This window comes from Enhydra lutris, unplaced genomic scaffold, assembly GCF_002288905.1.
Source record: "Enhydra lutris kenyoni isolate GAN:26980312 unplaced genomic scaffold, ASM228890v2 scaffoldscaffold35, whole genome shotgun sequence".
Lineage (NCBI taxonomy): Eukaryota > Metazoa > Chordata > Mammalia > Carnivora > Mustelidae > Enhydra > Enhydra lutris.
This window is the reverse complement of record NW_019154119.1, coordinates 20,535,780-20,558,905: the sequence shown is the minus strand read 5'-3', so window position 1 is coordinate 20,558,905 and position 23,126 is coordinate 20,535,780. Positions and strand designations below refer to the sequence as shown.

The 23,126-nt window shown below is 43.3% G+C and overlaps 1 pseudogene; it reads right to left on the bottom strand.

The window, feature by feature from the left end:
* The window catches only part of LOC111154146, an 86,094-nt pseudogene extending 65,268 nt beyond the window's left edge, over positions 1-20,826 (bottom strand).
* Between the last annotated feature and the right edge of the window lie 2,300 nt (positions 20,827-23,126).

Sequence of the window (23,126 nt, the reverse complement as noted above, 5' to 3'; positions counted from 1 at the left end):
AAGCATAATTCACATTTTTGTCTCCAAACAAACAGACAAACATCTGTCTATCTTTAGCATAAAGCCTAGAAAACAGAAGTTTCTCCATAGATTTCTGGTTTACAAAATGGAAGAAAGAGGGAAGGAAGGGAGAAGGAAACAAGGGAGGGAGAGAGAGAGGAAGGATGGAAGAAACAAGAGGTTTGAGGTAAATGAGTGAAATAACTTGTTGACACAGACTAGAGAACATTATTCTAATAGAATGAGCTGCAGTCCTGTTATGGGACATTAGTGTTCAAGTTAGGGTGCACACAGTTACATATTGAGGGAAACATCAAGAACTATATGTACATATGAAAAAGACACACCTATAGTACCTACAGGATAGAATGCATACTGATGTAGAGCAAAACATAGTTCTAGTGTATGGTGGGATATGGATATATCCCATACCCCACCGTATGGATATGGATAAGGATATGGATATATCCCATGCGGGATGCATATATATTCTCAACCTGTTTAGTTACTGTTACAATTTTACTTTATTATTTTATTGTTTTAGAGAGAGCACACGGTGCTCATGGGCAGAGGGAGGAGAGAGAGAGTCTCCAGCAGGCTCTGCATCATGTGGAGCCCAAGGCGGGGCTCAGTCTCACCACCCTGAGATCAGGACGGGAGCCGAAATCAAGAGTCAGGCACTCAGCCCACTAAGCCACCCAGGCACCCCAGTTAGTTTTATCTTAAGATACTATGGTGCTCTAATACGACGAGGTTGGCGTTATACAGCAGGATCCATCCATGTCAGCAGGATCAGGTTCTTGATTTCTCCTGCTACCTTGCTGCCACCAATTTCCTAGATTTGACAAATTCTACTTTTAATTGAACTTGGGTGGTAGAACAAACTTCCAGACTTCCCCCAAAATCTAGCTCTGTGGTTGTTTTACCAGCAAATTTTAAGCTTCGATTCTGTCCTACGAGTGACTAAGTATGACAAACACACGCCGCTGAACTTTACAAACAGTTTTAGGTGATATTACAATGTCTTCCTCTCATTCTCCATTTTAAAAAAGATTTTGTTGATTCGTTTGGAAGAGAGAGCACAAACAGGGGGAGGGGTAGAGGGACAAGCAGACTCGAGGCTGAGCACAGAGCCCACAGGGGGCTTGACATGGGACTCCACATGGGGCTCAGTCCAGGACCCTGGGATCATGACCTGAGCAGAAGGCAGATGCTTCACCGACTGAGCCCCCAGACACCCCAGGGGCGCTGCAATTTCATTGCCGCAAACTCACAGATGGAGTCTTGAGGACTGCTTGCTGTGGTGGTGTCTGCATAGTTCCGAGCAGACAGAAGGTCATTGTCACGACTGCTGTTTCTTAAATTTTTTACTTCGAATATTTTTTCATGGGCCTGATCTGAACTTTCACTAGAGAAGAATTTGCTCATAAAACTTGGACCTATATGTGTCAATGGAGCACTTTAATTGATTTGATTGGTAGGGAAATTATGTTTTGATTTCCTCATTTTCTACTTTACTTTCTTCTTTTGTGTGTATGTGTGTAGATGTAATTTTGTTTAGATCAGAGAAGACTAATTACAGATGGTGTTATAATATGATTTTGGAGCAGTTCTTCCTCACGGAATTTATAGGTGACAAAGCACCAAATGGACAATTGGCTTTTCATTCATCACCACAAGACATAATAAATTTCCAAGTGAGGATTTTTACTGAAGAGTTCAGAACCTGAATTTAATTTGATAACTAAAGAGTAATTGTAGCTCTTAAAAATAATTTTGTTTTGGGACGCCTGGGTGGCTCAGTGGGTTAAGCTGCTGCCTTCGGCTCAGGTCATGATCTCAGGGTCCTGGGATCGAGCCCCACATTGGGCTCCTTGCTCAGCGGGGAGTCTGCTTCTCTCTCTGCCTCTGCCTGCCTCTCTGCCTGCTTGTGCTCACTCTCTCTGACAAATAAATAAATAAAATATTTTAAAAAAATTGTTTCCAGGGCCCCTGGCTGGCTCAGTTTGAAGAGTATGCAACTTTTGATCACTCTTGATCTTGGGGTCATGAGTTTGAGCCCCATGTTGGGTGCAGAGATTACCTCAATAAATATAAACCTAGAATAAAATGAAATAAACTTAAAATAAATTACATATCAAAAATTTTTATTTCCTATTATGAATGCTAGTACTCAAGCAATCCTATAAAGATATGAGTTTATCTCTATTATTACACTTTGTGGTAATTTTTTAAATTCATAAACATTTACTGGTTCAAAAGGGATATAATGATTTTACTAAATTTTCTATACTAATACGCTCTTATTATACATATGAACCACCCCTCTATTTTCATATTTTGGTATTTATCTGAAAATTTTCAGTGATTGTTTTCTATCAGAAAATTGGCAGTGTTGACCGCAATGAATAAATATTCTAAAACATCACTCCTCAATAACATCTATATAAAGAACATATAAATATGTATATATATTTGGAGATATTTTAATGTATAAGGCAAGCTAGGAGTTTTCACTCTAGATACATCTAAATTTCCTTTTTAAACTTTCACCTGCTTGTTTTTAAATTTACACGCGTTATACCTTCCTTTTTGGGGCATGCGGTTCTCGGTTCTGACAGGCGCTTAGAGTCGTGTAGCCAGCACCACACCCCCCGGAAAGTTCTCGGTGCCGTCCCTTGGTCTTCAGCTTCAGCTGTCAGCTCCTGATGGTTTACACCAGCTACCGCTGTTTTTCCAGAACGTCATGTCGTTGCAGTCATAGGTTGTTCAGCCATTTGAGTCCGTCTTCCTCCACTCAGTGTGACACCCGTGAGAGCTGTCCACGTCTCTGTGTGTTTTGGCAGTTTGCTCCACAACGGGCCATGGATCAATGTGCAACTGTGGCTTCCCTACCCACGGGATGGAGGGCCATCAGGTTGTTCCCAGTTCTTGGACATTGGGACTACGGCTGCTGTACATACCCACGTGGAGACCTTCACACAAGGGCTCTCACTCGTCTCTGATTCATCTTTCCTGCTTTTTAATAGTGTCTTCATAGAGCAAATTTTAAAATTGTGATGATACGCAAGTCATCATTTTTTCATGAATTGTGCTTTCGATGTTGCCTCTTAGAACTCCCTGCCTGATCCAGTGATGCAAATATATTCTAACATTTCTTCTGTAATTTGACACTTTATATGAATTTCTGTAGTTTGACATTTTGTATTATTAGGTTTGTGATATATTTTGAGCTTATTTTTGCCCTTTAGATTGCCTTCACACTTCTATCTAAAATGAACTAAAGGCAGGCGTGGAGATATTTCTGGGCTTTTTATCCACACCAGGCCAGACTTCCGACCCCTCTGGTCACTGCATCCACAGTGCTATGTCCTGTGGTAATGGAAACTAAGAAAAGAAACTGACAGGAACAGACCAAAAGTTGTGTGAGACCTTTTCAGAGAAAAATTGTCAAAACCACCGTTATCAAGATTGAGAATTTCACCAAATCTGTATAGTCCAATGATATGCCAATCAAAACAGGAGTATATTATTTTTAGAGCTTGAAAATAGCATTTTAATATTTATGTGGGAGGGTAGAGTGTGAAGGCTAGCCACCTTGATTTGAGAGTGAAAAGGGATAGTTCACATTCATTTTGTTCATGAGAGTATAAATTGAGGAAAGATGTCTAGAAATTCCAAATCTAAGCATTTAGCCTACCAGAAAACTAAGTTAGCATCCTACTAACACATATGCATAAAAACAATTCCTTACAGATTTTAAGACAGTTATATATATTATATTGTATTATATTATATTATATTATTATATATTGTATTATATTACATATTATTACATAGACCATAATCAGTTTATATAATATATAACATGTTATTTTAAGATAATATATTTTAAGCCAAAATATTATTTAAGATAATTATTTAAATTGTTTACAATTAAACAATAAACAATAAAACAATTAAACAATTGTTTGTACCGTTGACCCTTGACCAACACAGGTTGGAACTGCCCGAGTCCATTCATAATGTGGATTTTTTTCAATAAAAACATGGGAAAATTTTTTGCAGATTTGTAAAATTTGAAAAAACTCACAGACAAACCACATAGCTTACTGAAAAAATTAGAAAGTTAGGTGTTATTGTACAAATACCGTATACAATACATATGCCATACAAAAATATGTGCTACTGAGGATTTATGATGTCGGTTAGGCTTCCAGTCAACAGCGGGCTAAGAGTCATCAGTGTTTGGGGAGGACAACAGTTATACACAGACGTTTGACTATGGGGAGCGTTGGTACCTTGAACCCCATTGAGTGTGTGTGTATGTGTGTATCATGCTCTTTCCCACTTGACACACTGAAGGAGTTAGCTAGCATTCCCACAAAGAGAGATATCATCCGTCATCGCCCATTAACTGGCTTGGAATCATAGCCACAGTGTATTTTTTGTGAAAAAGGGAGTGAAAATATTATGTACATTATAAGGCAAAAGCGGATTTTTTTTTGATAAGGTGAGGAAATTTAATCTATCGATAGTCCCCTGGGACAGATCTTTGTGTATATTTGAGAAAAAATGGTGCAGAGGGGTGTGGAGCCAGTAGGGCCATATTCATGTAGCACGTGCTGGTCTTCAAAAGAGGGCAGAGATTATGAACACCGGCATTAATTCATCAAGGCTGATTTGGAGATATCGATGATGGGGCGTCAGCTCAGGAAGATCCAAGCAAATTGTTGTGCATAACAGAATAGGTATGTGAGCGACATCTGGGAAGAAGAGGTCGGATATCGGGGAAGGAAGTAGGGAGAAGAAAATGTAGGTAGCTCTGTGATCAGGGTTGATATTATATTTGCTGGAGAAAATAAATTGTAATGGGGATTTTTATGATTTTTATTGTGGGATGTGCGATATAAACAATAGTGTTCATCTGCCTAGCGAAATCCGCAGTAAGTTTTGCGTAGCTCACCGCAAATAAGAGTGTGTGTTGCCAGAGCGTGAATGAGAGAATGTGCTGGGTTGTGTGTCTGGGACAGACACAGCCACGGAGATGCCGAAGTGAGAGGAATGGAGACCAGTGATGTGTTTGTGCCTGTGCAGAAAGTGAAGAGGGACAAGCGCCAGAGCTCTCCACGCAAGGCACCAAAGTGTTTACTGCTGTTTGTTGCTTTCTGTTTCTTCTTTTCACATTATGTATAATGTAATCTTTCATACGGGCTGATCGCTCAGAAATAGATTGTTTTCATTAGAAGAGCCGTGCTCATCTGGTGGCTTATTTGCTGCCCACTCAGACTTTCGTCCGTACTGACTGGGTGTGGATCACGTGCCAGGTGTTATGTGTTTCTTGACTTTTAAAATTTTGTTTACTCAAAACTCCCATCAGCCTGGCCAGGGTTTCCTTGCAACTCCGCACGAATCCTAGGTGCTCCTTAAACAGCCCTCTGTCCTTCCGTTCTCCTGGCGCAAATGTCACCCTGCCTCACAGCACGAAGGCGTCCCCACCTCCTCCTGCTCCCTGGCCCCGCGTCCTTCAGCAGGGTGGCCGCGCCGGTCCCATCCTGTCTGCCATCTGCACCGCAGAGACCCCAGGTGATCCTGCTGGTGACAAACAGCTTCTAAGTCTGACTGTTCGACACACATCTTGCCCACATCCTGACTGTCAGGTCGTGAAACATCATTCGGTGACTCAGTCCTGCCCGATACGCGAGCCAGAAAGCACTGCTCAGAAGGAATCGAGTGAGTAGCACCTTGATGGCAACCAAAACCAGCCTGGGACTCGGAGCATCTACCTGCCCTGGTAGCTTTTGCTTTTGGTTCTGTTTGCTCCCCACTCCCAGCACGACATCCTAAGCAGCATCTCACGGAGTCTCCAGGAAGCTTAGTACTACGTGCCCTGGAGCACCATCGCCGGTACCGGTGAGTCGCCTTCTCAAGTCTTCCATTAAAATTTTGGATAAACCACATGACCAAATATATTAATAAATATCCCATATATATCACTCTAATTTGGTGAATGTCTATCCAAGATTTTATGATATAACCAAAAAAATGGGTACTTAGTCTTACTCATGCGGTACTAGCAACAAATATCCCTCTCAAGTAATATTTATCCATAGAAAGTGCTGGAAGAAAGAGTAAAAGTGTTAATAAGAGCTGCTCATGGGTGGTACACTGATCTAGAATGCTTAAAAGAAATTGAATACATTTTATGTATTTGGCATACATATTAGTCAGAGACCAGTCGAGAGAGAGAGAGAGAGAGAAAGAGAGAATGCACCAGTTATTTAAACAGAAGCATTTGGTATACGGAACTGTTAACTGGATATTTCAGAATTGGAGTAGCAAAAAGAAAGCACAAAGACATTAGAGAATAGCAATTGGACAAAGCAGGTGCTACCCTCAGAGGTCAGGGAACAAAGGAAAGAGATTATAATTTTTAAAACACAGACACTTGCAGAGGGTTTGGGGGTTCTATGTGGCTAGAGCTGAGCTGGGCCCAGACAGAGCTGCGTGCTTAGTGTTAAGTCCCCTGGGGCTCAGAGGGATCACAGAGCTGCCACCTTGACCTGTGATCATGGAGTCATTGCTGGTGTACCTGCAGGGGTGCAGAAATGGGCAGGAGCCATCCTTTATCCCTCCCTGTATCATGCCATCTCCCTCTGGGGCTCACTTTTGGCTGCACCAAGGATGAAGCCAGATGCCAAGGGGAAACGTGGTTGTCTGAGATGAGGCAAACCCCAAAAGGAGAAGCATGGGTTGAAGCTTAGGACAATGCCATAATACTTGGAAGAAAATACGTCACTTCAATGGAAAGAAAGAGCACTCCCCCATTTTATTAAAGTCAACCGTCCATTTAGTGCTGAGACAGCAGTCTACACACAGTAGATCATTGATGGATGTCCAAGTTTACTGGCCACTAACAAGCTAATTGGAATAAGCAAAATATGATATCAAATCTCCTCACAAAATGCCTAACTTATTAAAAACAAAACCCTCAATAGACCTTCATGGAGTAGGAAATCTTGGGAAATCATCATGAGATATAAAGTTTGAGGATTTGGTTTCCAGAAGTTGAGAAAGAGAGTTGAATTCGGTAATAGCTTTTACATTTTCAGAGCTCAGATATTTTCTGTTTAAAGCAGAGGCAGTTCGATCCTGGGTGACTGATCCTGGTATTCCTGATTTGACCCATGTATCAATGAGTGAATTGTTACACACAACATAACGATCACTGGATTTGCTCAGTGGCATCCATCAGGGTCCAGGCGGGAACTGGATTCCCTGGGATCATTCTGATGAGTAGACTTTATTGAAGGGGAGCAAGCATGGGTCTGAGAACCCAGACGTGAGCTACTGTGGAAGCCACTGTCATCCCCGGGGACAAAAAAGCACTGAATAATCCGAAGATGAGGTGCTTCTTGGAAAGCTACAGTGCGGATGACATGGCCATTGCCATGGCTCCAACGAGACAGCCAGCAGTAGGAAGGAGAAATCCTGAAGCTTCCTCCAGGCTAGGCGTATTCCGCTGGTGGGCGGACCCTCACCACTGGACGTCAGTCAATGGTAGCCTGGCTTATGCGGATCGAAGCAGTAGCCTTCCTGTGTAAAGGTCAACGCAAGCATGGCCAGAGATTCATTCAGAGCGAGAGTGATCAGCCAAACAGTTCCAGACGGTTGTCCAGCCCACCGTTCCAGCCCACCGTTCCAGCCCGACTGCGAAGGAGTAGATTTCTGTGTATAGGTTATGACTCATTTACAGGGTAGGAGCTAGTTTGGATGACTGAGAGATTTTATGTTCTGCCAATGTGAGGATCTGTCCAGATTTCACATAACTTTTTAAAAAGAAATATCGTAAGGTATTACCTATGATAAAAATTATCTATTCATTTTCATTGAACTGCAAAGTGCCTATCATAAATTTTATACATTTCCTGTAAACACAAATCACCACCTCCCATAATGGGGAGCCTAAAACGGGATCTTTGGTGAGTCTGCCAACGGTGAGTGTTTTAATTGCCAGACAGTGAACAAGACGAATTATGGCAAATACAAGCAAAAGTAATAGAAACAAAATGCTAATACAAATCTTTTCCTGGTATTTTGTACAGAATATTATTTAGAAATGTGTTTGAGAGACCCTTACTACAGCTAGATTGCCTCAGTTTGAGGTCTTTTTAAGATAAATTTTTATTTATCAGCTGCAATTGTGACATCCCTTAGTGTGTTTATCAAACTATTTCCAAGTTTCTATCTTCTAGGAACAGGTGAACGTGGCAATTCCCTTGTGCTTTACTTTGGCCAATAAAATGTGAACGGTAGTGTCACATTCATTCCTGGGGGGGCGCCTGAAGACTTTCCCCCGCTGCTACGGGGAGCAGCAAGTCTGCAAGGATGGGCCACTGTGCCGGCTCAGGTCGTGAACGAGAAGAACGCAGGGGGTCGAAGGAGCTGTGTTGTTTGAAGCCACAACGATGTGAGTTTGTTTTCCTGCAGGGACATTTCGCTTGTGCTGCTTGGTTCAGAACAAAAGCAGCTCACACAACATCTGGCGTCAATGAAGAATGTGGTAGCAATGACGGTAGCTGCATGGCTTGAGAAAATGGTTCCCACCTCCACTCCTTCCCATGGCTGCATATTTTATAGCAAAAAAAAAATGCTCAAGGCATGAGAGACTCTTGGTAATGGAGGCTAATGCGCGTGTGGCACCCTGTTGGTGTGGTGTGCGGGGGAATGCTACCCTCTGCACTGACCCCATCACGCAGCAACTTGGTTGATGGGCAACCAGTGGGCTCCCAGATTTATGCAAAGGCTGAGTCTGGTAACAATTACCTGGGTGGGGTGGGGGGGGATGCCTGGGTGGCTCAGTCGTTGGGGTGTCTGCCTTCTGCTCAGGTCATGATCCCAGCATCCCAGGATCCAGCCCTGTGTCAGGCTCCCTGCTCAGCGGGGAGTCTGCTTCTCTCTTTCCTTCTGCCCCTTCTGATAATGCACTCTTACTCTCTCTCTCTGTCTCTCAAATAAAGAAATAAAATCTTAAAAAAAAATAACATTACCTGGGAGGGGAGGGAAGATCATTTTGATTCCTTGTAAGGTAAATATTATCTGTAACTTTTTTTTTTAAAAGATTTTATTTATTTATTTGGCAGACAGAGATCACAAGTAGGCAGAGAGGCAGGCAGAGAGAGGAGGAAGCAGGCTCCCTGCAGAGCAGAGAGCCCGACGTGGGGCTCGATCCCAGGACCTTGGGATCATGACCTGATTCGAAGGCAGAGGCTTTAACCCACTGAGCCACCCAGGCGCCCCTATCTGTAACTTTTAAAGTTAACCTGAAGACCTTTAAATTTTCATAATCTAAGATTGCTAAATAATCCAAACAAAGCCTTTGGTGAGAAGAGGAAGATACATGTCAATAGGTGATATGGTTAAAAGGGTGTATCGCCAAGTGACATTTATCCGAATATCAGGGATGGAAAGCGAGGGACGGAAATTACGTACCCATGTCCCTCTCACTTTATACCTTTCATCAGAATTCAGAGCTGTCCCTGGAACTGGTTCCCCTGCTGGTGAGGGCCACTCTCCAGTCTGTGACGGGGTCTGGCCTTCTGTTTATGGGTCAACGGGGAGCAGACGGAGCCCTATACGTAGGAATTCGGTCTATAGAGAGGAGAGGATGAGGTCTCACGGTCTCTTCTGCATTCCTGCTGGTTTAGACGCAAAGTGGTGAAACAGAACATAACAAAACATAACAGGAGTTAAGCTGGGATACTCAGTAAATCGAAAAACAGCAAAATAAACTATGGAGTTTATGTCAGAGTAATTCCGAGTCTCTCTCTTCTATAGAGGCTTACATTGTTTTCAGATTTGACTCATCACAGCAAACACTGTAAGAAAACCAGTTGATGCCTGTTATTGGCCGTGGCCACTGTTGATTTTATTATTATTATCCTGATATCACTATTAGTAAACTTCAGGCACAGAGGGTGAGTTAATCATTCTCCTCAGTTCATGGCCTTTCATCATTATTGATCTCCTTGTTTTATTTCCTACCTCACTGTTTGTGATGTTGGGGCTATTTATTTCCTGTCTCTGTGCGTCCATATTCTCCTTTGTAAAATGAAGGTAATAATAACTCCGATCTCTTAGTGCTGTTCTGAGGATTAAAAAAGTTAATTTGGGCAAAGCACTGTATCCAGTATATAGTCATTGCTGAGTATCATTTTTATTGGCTATTACTATTTGTTTCTTTGTGTTCTCACTCCACAGTCCTATTTCCTGCATTCCCATAGGCAGTCTGTCTAATATGGCCATGCATATCCTTTTGTTCATCGCTATTCTTGCAAAGTCTGAGTTATTGCTTCATATGCACTGGTTTCAATTTATGTAAATGTTGTTGCAATACGGAAACCAGCAGTAAAGTTGTAAGATTCAGTCACATAATTGTGAGTACGTTGGTCTGTTTTTTTGGAACTGGTGTGTGACTGGTGTATGTGTGCGTGTGTGGTGTGTAAGCACTAGGTGTCTCCTACCTGCCACCCTGATTCTGCACCACCACAAGCAGGATCATGCTGGACTGCGAGAAGGTCCGTTTTGGATCTGAGACTGGGGTGGAACGGGTGTCTGTGAGGGGCCTGTACCAGGAAGGGGCTGGGCTGCTTCACAACCTGACCCAGTGCTGGGTCGCTGCCCATCAGAATGCTCTGCAGATGTTCCTACCTGGACAGGATTGTGCCCAGGTCCCCTTCTGCCACAGACTCTTTGCTTTTCCCAGCTGCTGAGTTCCTGACACTGGTTCTGCTTCCTTTTAGGAAGGAGAACGCCCCAGAAGAACATCACTGCCTCACAATGAGAAAAAGCCATATTAGTTACAGAACTCTAGCACTTTTTTTTTTTTTAAGATTTTATTTATTTATTTGACAGACAGAGATCACAGGCAGGCAGAGAGGCAGGCAGAGAGAGGAAGGGAAGCAGGTTCCCCGCTGAGCAGAGAGCCCGACGTGGGGCTCGATCCCAGGACCCTGGGATCATGACCTGATTCGAAGGCAGAGGCTTTAACCCGCTGAGCCACCCAGGCGCCCCTCTAGCACTTTTTTTGAACCCTTCCAAAAACTGAGGTCACAAGGCAAACAAAGGCACTGATTCTAAAGCGCATCTAGGTTTCTGAGGAGAAACGGGACACACTACCTGTGTCTTCCTTAGAAGGCTGCTGAGAGAGGTAGCCCCAGGGACGTGCACGCATGGGGGAGCTGTGGGAGCTTTGCTCTGCTTGTTGTTACATTATTGGGGTTCAGTTCCAAGTCTGCTCTCTGTCCTTACTCTGTGAGAACGGATCTGGAGCCTGTGAATATCGTCCTTCACACCCGGGCACACCACAGAGCTTTGTCATACACGGCGATGAAGGGGCCTTTCAGAAGAAGGGGTTTTCTCCTCCAGGACCGGTGTGCTCTCTGGCAAGGCTGCTGCAGCACCTTCCCCAGGATTTTGCTGCTGGAGCCAAAGCCTGGGGGCTGTGCCGGTTGCTGACAGGGTCCTCCGGCACCCCACCTGTCACTTTCCAGGAGGCTCTCGTGCTCTCCTCCTCCTGATGGATGTCTTTTCCAGGAATCCAGGATAAAGAAAATACAAAAATGTCTTATAAGTCAGAAAAACTAAATCAAAAAGAAAAAAAGCCTAAAATCGAAATCATGTTTATAATTCTGTAATGAAAACACTGTCATATAAGTTGTGACACAGTGCCCCGTTTGCACATCCTGGGGATGTAGCCTTATGAAGACTAGGCAATTTCATGCTGTAGGATTTTTGTTAGAAGTAATATTGCTGTAGAAATTTCAGTCATATCTATAAATATAATTGTAAATAACATAATTATATAATCATAAATATATAAAAATGTATAGTATATTATAATGACATATCATATATAATTATACGTATAATGATGTTTTATATATAATACATGTTATATAATTATAGAGTCATTGTAAATACATACTTATAAATATATCAGTGTTTTAGGAACGATGATTTTTTAGCATAAGAGACAGCAGGTGCAGATATGTGGGGAACAGTCTCTGACATGAAATTTGCATTGGGAAGAACAGGTCTCAGTTGATAAGAGTGGGTTTTTTTTTCCTAGCTGTATCCACTCCACAGGCCTGTGAACAGTGACCCCTCCACACAGGCCGCTAGTGCCCAGATCTTAGATTCTAACTCTCATTCCTCACAAACAGGCATTAAGTCTCCTCAGAGAAATGGCTGATTCTGGCTCCAGGGCAGGGAACATACAAGGTACTTTTGAGACACCCTTTATGTGCCAGGGAGCATAGACGTCTTAAAGATTAAGGCAGTCATGTCAAAGGGATACCAGAATCATTTCTGCAAATTCAGTGGACAGTTTGAACACAAAAAATAGTTAATTGTAGGCTTTTCCCATGAGCAAGTAAAAACCCAAGAATTTGCTGAGAAATTCAGAAAACAAAAGCAGAACTAACAGAAAGCAAACAAGCAACAGTTTCTGTTTACAGCAGAATGCTATCTAAAAAAATGCAGAAGTCCTGATACATGGGAAACCATTGATTCAGGCAAAAATCATCAATGAAAATGTTTGCAAAATTTAGGGGAAGGATGACTCAGGATCAAAGCATTTCCTCACAAATTCCTTAGAAACCAACCACAGCCACAACCACAACCAGATGTAGTCCTCCCGCGGAGAAATGAGCGCAAAAGGGAGCATGGCTGGTTGGGAGGAGGCGGTCTGTCACACTCCCTCCTCCCCCAACCGGGCGTGAGCAGATGTGCCGCCTCGCTTGGAGAGATGCTTCACCTGCAGCTAATGGACTTCTGGGCTGGGGTTGGCAAACTTTCCCTGGGAAAAGGGCAGAAGATAAATACGTGTGGGCCATGGGCTCTCTCTCATGACTACTCAGTTCTGTCCACACAAAAGCAGCCTTAGACAATGTGGAAGCAACTGGTACGATTGTGTTTCAATAAAATTTTATTCACAAAAACAGGCCGGGGACCAGACTGGGCCCTTGGCCGTAGTGTGCTGTTGACTCCTGTCCTAGACTTAACTTCCAGTTGGAAGAGGCCACAGGGGATTGAAGAACAAGTAGAATGACACCAGAAGGAAACACCCAGGGAGCACTGAGGTCGGAGGATTTCTACAGGATGGCCGACCATATTTACAGACAATATGATTCAAATGGAACAAATGAACGCAAGAGAGAGGTCTATTCCATAATAAAAGAGATTGAAGGGGTACGGAGGCAGCTCAGTCAGTTGGGCGTCTGCCCTTGGCTTGGGTCATGATCCCGGGGTCCCAGGATTGAGTCCTGGGGTAGGCTCCCTGCTCAGCGGAGAGCCTGCTTCTTCCTCTGCCCCTCACCCTTGGACTCTCTCTCTTGCAAATAAGTAATAAAATCTAAAAAAAAAAAAAAAAAAAAAAAGAGAGAGAGATTAAAGAGGCATAACAACTGAATCCAATGCATAAATCTTAATTGAATTTCCATTCAAAAGAAAAAAAAAACAAGAAAAAAACTAAGAGGTATAGAAGGCATTTCTGTCAAAATTAGAGAATGTACATAAATATTGGATATTCCATGAGGTTACTGAAGTCTGTTACTGTTATTGTTGTTACTCTTTTTTTTTTAAGATTTTATTTATTTATTTGACAGAGTGAGAGAGCTCAAGCAGGGGAAGCAGGACAGGGAGAGGGAGAAGCAGACTCCCCGCTGACCAGCAAGTCTGATGTGGGGCTCGACCCCAGGACCCTAGGATCATGACCTGAGCTGAAGGCAGACGCTTCACCATCTAAGCCCCAAGGCACCTGTTATTATTGTTATTCTTATTATATATGAAATTTTATATGTTTATGTGAGAAAATGCCCTTGTTCAGGAGGAACACACCAAATTTTAGGAGAACAAAGTATCCTGATGTCTACCACTTACTTTAAACGTTTTGGGAGAAAATATATGTGTATGAGTATATACATTTGACTAAATGTAGACCATTTTTTAATATATACATTTAAGGTATAAATATAGATAGACTGGTCATCTTCCTTATACTTTTTGTGTATTTTAAATTTTTCAAAGTAAAATCTTAGGAAAAACACATACAGGGAAAAATAAATCACTTTTATCCTATTATTCCAGAGTTTTCTTTATCATTTTTTTCCCAGAAAGCTCAGCACATCCTCAAGCAGTGGGATCCAGGCTGGTCTCCCTGGTACTTGGTTTTCCAAGGTGCTTATACAAGTACCTCCAACCCCATGTCCCTTAGGAGACTGTTTTTTTTTTTTTTTTTTTCCAAGAAAATATACTCAGAGGCTTACAGAAGCCAAAGGAATGGAAATCTATATCCTCTTAATATGCCGCATTATCAGGGAAACGTGTGAATGTTTTTGCTGGGGAAGGAAAGAAGAGAGGATTAAACATCTCAGAAGCCAGTTGGAAGCGTCAGGTGTAACAGACAAAGCCAGTCAGAAATGAAGCATTTGCTTTTCTTAATCACCAAAATATGCTGCTGGAAATCTTTGAACCTAACCTGAATCCCAGCTGTTTCATGAAAGCTCTCTGATTCTCTCATGACCCATTACAGGAAGGGGCAGTGTCCCTGCCTCACTAACTTTGATTTTGCAAGGAGAAACAGAAGGATGGATTTTCTTTCTTTCTTTCCTTCTTTCTTTCTTTCTTTCTTTCTTTCTTTCTTTCTTTCTTTCTTTCTTTCTTTCTTTCTTTCTTTCTTTTTCTTTCTTTCTTTCTTTCTTTCTTTCTTTCTTTCTTTCTTTCTTTCTTTCTTTCTTTCTTTCTTTCTTTCTTTCTCTTTCTTTCTTTCTTTCTTTCTTTCTTTCTTTCTTTCTTTCTTTCTTTCTTTCTTTCTTTCTTTCTTTCTTTCTTTCTCTTTCTTTCTTTCTTTCTTTCTTTCTTTCTTTCTTTCTTTCTTTCTTTCTTTCTTCTTTCTCCTTTCTCCTCCTTCTCCGCCTCCTCCTACTTTAGTCCTTGTCAATGCTAATCCAGTATGGAATTCCAGAGATAGGCAGGCGTGAACTTTTTTCTAGATAAGACATACCCTCTAGGAAAAATCATGGAGAAAAGGAAGAAAATTAATATGGGCTCGTTGCCTGCTGCGTGTAAGAAGGTGTGCTGGAAACAAACTTTTCTTTTTTGTCATTCCATTCCATGGCAGTCCTAGAAGCATGCAGGGTCTGCTGCCTCCCCCTCCCCAGGGGCCCATCATTCTGCTTTCTTGTTCTTTCCATCTTCATTCTGGACCCATCACTAGAGCGTCCCCGGCCCTCGGCCCTGCCACAGGTATGTGGGAGCCCGCCCCTCTCAAACAGAGCAGACAATAGAGGAGCACCAGGCCATCGTCAGTCCCGGGGGCTGGACTGGTTCCCTGGGTGAGCTTGGCGGCTAAGCCTCCTTGTGGTTTTCTCACCTATAAAGAGGGAGCTGCTCCAAGGGGAGGACGAGGGCAGCCCTGTCTCTGAAGCAGTGTGCCTTCTCTACCTGCCAGCAGGTGGCAGGGACTATGGGCGCCACATAAGCACACACCCCACCCCAGGCCCAGCTCTGCTTTCACTAACAATGTGGTACGGACCGATCACTTGGATTCTGAGAGCTCCGACAACCTACCTCCCACGGGTTCGGTCTCACAATCACACGGTTCCGTGTTGAATCTCAAGATGTGACCTGAGCGTTGGTTAATCTGTGCACATCTTTGCTCTGTACGTGTGCATGGATAATTGTGCCAGGAAAATAAAGGGAGATTTCATGACATCTTTCTCCTTTTTTCAGCGAGGAAGACAGCATAACAAAGATGAACTACTCTTCCCTTCCCTCTTTAGAAAGAAAAATCTTGATTTATTAAAATTGGAAAAATGAGAGCTGAATTCTTCTTAGATTAGAATAATCTGAACCGTATGTGATTGTCTCCCATGTACGAGTTCCTCTGTCAGATAGTTAATAGGGAGTGTATAATTAGATAGTGTAGTGTCTCCCCAAAGTGATGGTGCCATCATTCTCTCTCTCTCCTTCATGTGATCCGATATATAGAATATAAAATATATATTGACCTCAGATGTACATTCTAATTTCCATACATATGTATTATGCACTACCATATCTATCATTCTCTCCCAAGTGTCTAGTCTATGTATATAGTTAACATTCTTATTTCATATGTGCATTTGAATATACCCGTGTGTGCACACATCTATGAAGTTTACAATACGAAAATTAGAAAGTGTATATAGAGCAAATTTAGACAAATTCTGCAACACAGTCTCTGGATGAATAGGGATTCCACCTCCATGATTTCTAGTCTGAAGTTCCCGCTGTCTTCTGTACCACAGTAGAATTATGAGCTGATTCTCTTAGGGTTCCACTTTATGTTTTACCAAAACGGTAGCTCTTTACTTGCGCTCATTGGAAATGGATCGCCGAGGAGTCTCCAAAGCGCGTGATCCAGGGAGGAAATGCAGAGCGATGGGGTGCGGTGTTCTTTGAAGAACAGCCACATGACATTTTTTGCGCTCTTTGGTGACCTGGTGTCTAACGCGTGACTCATCAGTCACTTCTGTGGCTCTTCTTTTGCCATCGTTTTACTATTGACTTTGACACAGAAACAACGGAGCCTTCTGTGCTGCCGACAGGTCCTCACCGTGCTCGTCCAATGACGCTGCTCCTTGCTTTTTCCAAGTTTGCTTGCATGCTTTCACTTAGAATTTGGGAATGAGTGTCCCTTCTAGCCCAAGTTCTTTCTTTCAAAGAAAGAAAGAGGGAGACAAGAAGAGGCTGGCAGGCTCCGATCTGCTCGCGAAACAATGCCTTCACTTAAGGAAATCAAAGCAAAGCAAGGTTTGTTGCCAAATCTTAGCTATAGGAGCAAAACACAAGCAACACGTTCACATTTTTTCCCTCAAAATAGTCTGAATGAAAATACATTCAAGTCTCAATTTATTAACAGTTTGCTGTAATGATGCATTTTTTCATTAATAGCACTCATGTTCAGAATAATGTTAAACTTATTAAGAGCATTTTTTTTTTTTTTTGTGGGAAAATGAAACCAGTCTTTGATATTTTATTTCCAGTGTAATAAAGGCAATAAAAATTACTTAAAAAGGTTTTTATTCTCAATAATGTGATTCAGGAGACCCTACTACATTAACAAGCGGCATTGTTCTCTGTTTTCTAGTTCTGGTTTCTTGCATACTTTTGGTAATTGGTCAATGAGCGTTATATATAAATTATTTATATTATAAAATCATATATTTAACTTATTTCAATTTACTCTACCTAATGACTTACTAGGCTATGTATAGAATGCATTTTTTGAATCGTAACCTCAACTGTGGCCATGGGTCAACTAAATTACGCACTATCTTTACATGTTTTTCTTTTTAAAAATGACAAAGGAAACATTTGTGATATGGTTGGCTAGACCCGGGGTAAATTTCAAGGTCAAGGAATATGGTTGCTTTTTGTGTGAGTTAACTGAGGAGCATGGACACACCATCTTCAGCTTGGCTGACCCACACTCACAGACCTGCTGGGGAACACTTGCATCCATTACATCAATAGACAGCAATCATATTTCTCACAATTTGGAGATCTATTGACAACCTGCTATATCCGTGGTGTAGACATGCATAATTTATTTAATAGGTTGCTTTTTAAAAATGAGATTTATTGATGTATTTAAAAATTAATTAAAAACTTGAGGCTGAAGTATTCACTTGAGAGATTAAAAAGTCGTGTAAAATGTTAAAAAAGTTAAAATGTTAAAAGTTAAAAGCGCAGTCCCTTGTTTTCAACTTGGTTTAGATGTTTCTACAATGAACCGGTATTTGAACTGAATTCCAAATGTTAAATTGGAGTTACTGGAATGAATTTTCTTTTCTACTTATTTTCCCTAAAATTTCCAAATGAGAAATAAAAAGTTCCACCAGAGACACCAACACATGTCTCTAAAATCATAGCCAGGAAGTGTGGTATTCCAAAGTCAAAATGCCTGGTTTAGACCCAAACTCTACCTCTTCTTACCTCTAACGACCTTGAGCAAGATTTATACACTCTCTGTGTGTAAGTCTCCATGTACAGAATGAAGATTCTAATGAAAACTTTAATAGAGTTTTCAATGTAAAGTTTTGGGGATGGGGTGAGTTTTAGGGCAGTGTTTGGCCAAGAGTCAGGGCTGCACACACGTACCCCTACATTAAGATCATCCTCTTATTACCAGCAAGACCCGTCACTCCTTTTCCTCTATGAGATCATACTCAAAAACTTCAGGGATCCTTGGAGCATGGTCCAACTTATCTAGAAATTTGGTCTGTGTTTGGCAGATGTGAAATGATAAGGTTATGTATTTGCAGTGTATTTTTGTATATTTATGAGAACTTTTAAGACAAAGGAACTATCACGACTTACCTTGAATCTTCACTTAACTAGGAAGAAATGAAAGCGTACCTCAAGAAATGGGATCTTGCCTTTGACCACTTCATCATCCCATTCTTTACGTGCTCCCCAGCACAATGACGTTCACTCTGATGAGCTTACCCTGAAGACTCACCCTTTGCTTTGACCACCATTCCAGGATATGTGCATTAGTGAACATGGGTCTGGGATGATTGACCCTCAAAATGAAAGGGCATGTGAGCTAAGCGGTACAGTTCAGGGCAGAACCCAAAAATTCTGTGTCCACGTTGGAAGTTCCTTCCAGTGCTTTTGACTTGGTCTTCTGTATGTTGATCTTAATGACCTGTATTTCCAGATAAACTCAAGATGTTTAGGAAGGGCACCGGAAGGCGGCTTGGAGTACCTGTGGGGAAGTTACGTATACACTGTATCTCTTTCTGTGTCTCTCTCTTTTACTCAACCTAGCTAATGGCCACTTGTCATGACCTTGTGGATGTCATTGCTTTTAGATGGAATCATCAGCGGTGCATGAGTTCATGAGTTCATTCCCTCACATGCGTGTGTGTGTGTAAAATCACACATTTGAACCAGCCACTTTGTTGAGGCAAAGATGAGTAAGACAAAGCACACGCCTTTAAAACTCACTGTCTAAGCAGGAAGAAAGAAAAAACCCAACCATCACACAAGGTGAAAGTATAAAGATGAGGAGAACAGGTGCTTTGGGCCTCAGGGAAGGTCATGGCACAAAGCCAGATTTACAGGACATACTATATACCGCCTTCCACTCTCACGCCCTTTAGGGTTCCTCATTTGCGGACTGTTGTTCTTAGAAATCAGAGATCATCACCAAAGAGTCACTGTTTGTCCTCCTTGTGTGACAGATACACTGAACCCTTTTCCACGTGGTGGGCACTCAGCAGGTTCTAGTTGTTGAATGAATGAAATTAGTGCCACGTGCCCTAACAAGCCATCCCATGCCAGTTTTTTGTTTGTTTGTTTTTGCTTTTTTGTTGATTATTTCATCACCATTGTGATGACTTGCTGGTTCCTGTGGTCATTCTATTATTTAAAGGAAACTTGCCTATGGCCAAAAGTGTGCATATTTCTTCTGTTTTAAAAAGAAAATGGTTAAGAAGTCACTGACGATTTTGAGGGACCTCATAGAAAAGGCAGGTTTCTTCAAAAATTTACAGAGTCCGACAGATTCAGCGCATCAGACATAAACACACCAAAGACTGGGCTTGTCCGGCTTGTCGAAGTTTCCTTAACGAGCAGCGGATGGTTTTCCTGTCAGTGAAAGGACTGGGAGTAAATAAGCCACAGGAGAAACAATACGTGTGTCGTCGATGATGTTCTGGGAGCGAAAACGGAGTGAGGGAGATGCTTCAGCCCACAGGCGCTGAAACCCAAGGCTGCAAGGCCGGTGCTGGTCTTGTAGGATCCACAGGGATGCGTTGATAGGACCCAGAGAGACAGGATCTCACAGAGAACGCGAGGTGTGCCAGAGATGTGGGGGGGCGGCCTTTCCACATTCCAGAAAAGCATGTGGAGGATGTAATTGAATGGTCCATCTGGCCTCCTTGTGATATGTGTGCTGCTGAACAACCACCAGCTCATTAAACGCTGGCTGGCCATGCTTCCAGACTCCCCACCAAGACTGGCTTGGTAGCAAAAATTAATAACATGTGTTGACATTAACTTGCTGAAATTAAAAAAAAAAGTAAATTTTTGTTGGACATTTGTGTTTCATATGCATGGGCAATGAGCTTCTGTTTAAAACAAAATGGAAAATACTCGTTTTTTAAAACTAAAGCTTGGTTATCCACAGAGAATGCTGCGAGGCTGAGTGCCTCAGTAACCAGCGTTTTCCAGATGTCTGCCTTTCATTATTTTTAAGAGGCTGCTCATTTCAAATGCTGACTTGGAATTTCAGGGGGAAGGACTTGGTAACAAAAATAATTGAACTCGATTTACCACTTTTGGAGGCTCTTTGCCCCATTCGTAAAGAAAAGGGAATTAGGCTCGCTGTTCGCATAGCTGTGCAAGACTGACTCGGCGAATTCATGGGGTGTTCTCGAGCACAGTGGAGCTTTACTGGGTCGGCTCGAGGAAACTGGGGTGGGGCAGTGGGGCACCATGTCCAGTCTTGATTTCTTATGAAACTGGCAGAAGTTTTCAGCCTCTGCGCTGACTCAGTTTCCCTTCTTTCATGTGCGATCTGAGATTTCAGTGTGAAAAGCGCTTTGTGGCACAATGTGTTACCGTCCCCTTCGCTGCATCGAGCGCCTCTTGGAGAAGAGAGCGCGGGAGACAAGATCCTGGCCTTGCTCCTCGCACGCCCGCCAGCCCTGGCTGAGGAGACAAGTCAGGAAGAGGGCCACAGTCAGGGGCGGAAGACAGCACGGCGATCCGCATGTCTCCTGAGCTTGAGTGGGACGCCGGCCTGGACTCTCTGCCTGCCATCCTGCGGGTGTCTTCCTGGGTGCTTGGGCAACCCTCTGAATTGGCTGTGATTCTATTTGCCTTAGAGACCAGCAGTGAAGTCTTGTTTGGGGCGGTCCATCAGGTAAGTGGCTGGGTGCGTGTGGCACCCAGTGTGGCTGCTTGTGTTTTGTGGCCTCCTGGACTGAGATCAGGCTTTGATTCTGAACGTGAAAAACAGTTCCTCAGTGAGAGGGTCACCAGTGTCTGGAGGTATGGGGGGCAGTGACTTGAGAGGGGCGGAGACGGATGGGGAAGAAGGGAGCGGGGGGAAGAACATCACAGGATTTTTAAAAGGTGGCGCTGTAAGGTGCCGATGTCATAGTTCTGCTGGCATTTAAGCAATCGTGGTTTATTTGGTTCTGTCTTCAGTTGAGTCCCTGCTCCTGTCTGTAGACATAAAAATAAACAGCCCGTGACCTCGAAAAGCTAAAGGTCTAGACAGGGAAGTCACGCAGGCTGCGACTCACTGAATCAGCTAGCGGAGCAGTCACAGCTGTCATAGCACGGTGAGGACTAACAGTCAGGGACTGAGGAGGACCATGGCCACGTGGTCCAGGCACAGGGGCTGACAGAGGCTGGGGTGATGGGACACAGGGACGGGGTCTTTATGAACTTAATCACTCCAGCCAGACCTTTTTAGTTACATTATTTTTGCCAGAAAATGGGGTGTTATGTTAAGTCTATTGGCAAAGTGATTATTTGGGGGCTGGGATGAATCTGGCATCTTATAGGAACTTTCCAATTGACTGATCTTCTTAATGTGCACGCAAACATACTTTAACAAATATTTCTGGTGAAACATTGTGACCAATGAAGCATCTCTGACGCCAGTCCTGCCCCCCGTTTGGACAGCCCTGGGGCCGCCCTGAGATCTAGAAGCTTTGTAGGACATAACTGAACAGCCCCGAGTGGACCCTGGATAGCCAGACACACAGGCAGGGGTATTTGCCAAATATCCCTCTTTCCTACTCATCAGTTTAAATTTAGACGGGGGCTCTGTTCTGTCGGACAGATACCCCCGTGATGGCCACAGTTCCCACTCTTCCCTGGGGCTTTATGGTGACGAGACATCACAGAAGTGGCTTCGCTGGTCCTCAGGGGTCTGTCCACACAGGTGGGGTTGGAGCCATTTCTCTCGCTGCCCCCTGGACATTTCAGGTTGGGACATCTCTCTGCACCACAAGTCTTCCTTTGAGCCTGGGAGTTTCTCTTTGGAGCTGGAGGATCTTGTGTGGTCCCATGACCTTGGACTGACCATGAAATACTTGGCTGCTGGGGTCTCATTGCACCAGAGGCAGCACTTTCTGAGAGCAATGTGTAGGTTTTAGCAGCCCTGGGACACATGTGTGTCTCTGGACTCCCAGCTTCTCTTCCCTCCTAGCCCAAGTCACCTTTCTAGTTTGCTGGTGTGTGGGAAAGCCTGCTTTTCCTACACAATCTGCCATCCCTGGAGATAAGATTCTGGTGAGCAGGAGCCAGGAACACCTGCATGCTAGCTTCATTCTGCCCCAGGACTTGTGTCCCAGAGGTAAAGAGAATGAAGCTGATGACCAGATAAGAGGAGAGCTACAGGAAAGAGGAGAGCAAGGATTTGTGCCACCAAACGTAATCTCTCCCATGCCTGCCCCAGGGAGTTCTTGCAGAACATTACACATCCATCTGCCTGCTCTCCTCGCTGCCACTGTGTCAGCCCTGCCCCCAGATAAGGATGGGCATGAGACATGTGTGCCAGGCATCCTGCCGGGTGGCCCATGGGACCCTCAGCTCCTGGTGTCCACACCCTTGTATATTTCCCTCCTATGTTAAACAGGCTGAGCTGTGTCCCCAGGAGCATTTTGTGGAAACAGTGGCACGTGGCTCTGGAGACTTGGTCATCAAAGGCATCTTCCAACTTGCTGTTCCTTGGATCACTTACTCTGGGAAGCCAGCTGCCATTCCATGAGGATTTCTGAGTTGAGAACTGAGGACGCCCACCCAGAGCCAGGACAAGTTGCCGGATACCTGAGTGAGCTGCTTAGAAGTGAATCTTAGGCAAGCCTGCCGACGACATTCTGAGCCAAGATCCTTACTGCAGCTTCAGGAGAGAACCTGAGCCCAGAGCACCAGGCCTGGCCACTGCTGGATGCTGAACCACAGAAATCACGAAAGATAACAGCAGCTTATTTTCTGTAAGTGGCCAGGTTTGGGGAAAATTTGTTACCCAATTGCAGACTGTCAGTGTAGATTTTGGT